The sequence below is a fragment of the Coregonus clupeaformis genome, chromosome 8 (assembly GCF_020615455.1).
Source record: "Coregonus clupeaformis isolate EN_2021a chromosome 8, ASM2061545v1, whole genome shotgun sequence".
Taxonomy (NCBI): domain Eukaryota; kingdom Metazoa; phylum Chordata; class Actinopteri; order Salmoniformes; family Salmonidae; genus Coregonus; species Coregonus clupeaformis.
In genome coordinates, this window is record NC_059199.1 from 58,497,071 (window position 1) to 58,498,926 (window position 1,856).

Here is a 1,856-nt window from a genome sequence, read left to right on the forward strand (position 1 = left end):
CGGCGATAGCAGACACCCGCATAGCAGATGTTTTGGCGGTGTTTGAGGTGGAACTGTGTTTTGAGCCGTCAAATCGGTGAGCAGCTGCTCTTGAAATAATTGTCACGAAGCCACACTGGTGACCACACAATGGTCATGTCTGCTTTAGGTGTGACGCCGGGAGCCACTTGTGGATTTGACAGCTCCAACACAGTTCCACCTCTGACAACGCCAAAACAACCGCTGTGCGGATGTTGGCTAAAGCGGATCTGATTGAATCGAGCCCTTAACCTTTTACTGCAGTGGGATAAATCAGGGTCACACAGAGTGTTACTTGTTAGTGTAGTATCTGAGGAATGATGACTTTGCTAATGTTTTCAAATGGTATCTGAGAGGATGTTTATTCAGCTTAGAGGGAACATCTGGGGAGCAGTTTTAGAGGGGCACCCTAAAGCAGAGGAAGTCTGTTGTGTGGCCTCCTGGGAGTGGTCTGTAGGGGAAAACACCCATATCAGATTACATAGGATATATACTATGGTTTGGGACAAAGGACGGTGAGAATAGCATATTTGAATTTGGGTCGGCTGTTCTCCGGGTGCCTGCAGACATCCATAAATTGAAGCTGAAATACTCTGATATAATAAACCATTATAATCGAAGTACAGCGTCAGCGGATTTCCTTGGTCTCAGAGCATAATTAGCAACGTTTACTCGACACCACAGTAGTCTTAAACAAATCTACTTTGAAACAAAAGTACACACCTCACACACACGGTTATGGGCTTTAAAAAAAAGAAGACACCTGTTCCATGTCAGATGTAGAGTTGAAATGTATTCCATTTTGAGTTTGCATCCCAATATTACACGAAATGTATACATCACAGGAGACTGAAATATAACAAAACTGTTTGACATAGAAACACTGGATATTCGTTTTTTAAAAATTGTTATAATCTTTATCAATTATGAAATTATGAAGAATATTAATAACATTCCACCTATGAGGCCAAAGAGGGTACTTTTTTTGCCTCTCTCTGTCCATTTCTGTCTTCATTAGCACCGCTCTGTGAATATTTACCTGTTCTGTGTTCAGAGTGCTCATGAGATTGTCTGGTTGCCTTATTGATTATGTGATTGGGTTATTGATTATGTGATTGGGTTATTATTGGTTTATTCATGATGTGAATAATAAGCGCTCTCTCTTTACAATCTGCTGTCATTTCTTTATTTAAACCAGTTAAAACTCCAGAGTTCCATTTACTTTACAGTCCGTGTCTCTAGCAGTGTTGATTTCAGCAGGTAGAGAGTAACTGAACCTTCAGAACACAATCCTAGCTGAACACAAAATACAGCCCGTTTTATGATTTGGGTATTTTCCAGATTCCTGTGTTTTCTGATCTCTGATTCATTCACGTCAAGTAATAGAACACTTCATTGTAGTCAATCCCAAGATACTGAATCAAATTTTCAGTTTAGTAGGCCTTATTGTGAACACATCCACAACGGGCATAAACAGCTTAACTCAATGTTGTTTTCATGTTATTTCAACATTTTGTCAACACAAGTAATTCATAGAAAACGAGTTGGATTTGTAACACTTATATATTTCCTTATATAATTTCAATTTCAATTTCAGTGACTGGGCTTGACGTTTGCTTCGTCTCCCATTGAATGATGTTGGTCAACAACTTAAATATGAATCACACTGCATGTTTACATTTACATTTACGTCATTTAGCAGACAGTTAGTGCATACATTATTCTTTTTAATTTTCATACCCCATGGGAATCGAACCCACAACCCTGGCGTTGCAAACGCCATGCTCTACCAACTGAGCTACCTCCCTGCCGGCCATTCCCTCCCCTACCCTGGACGA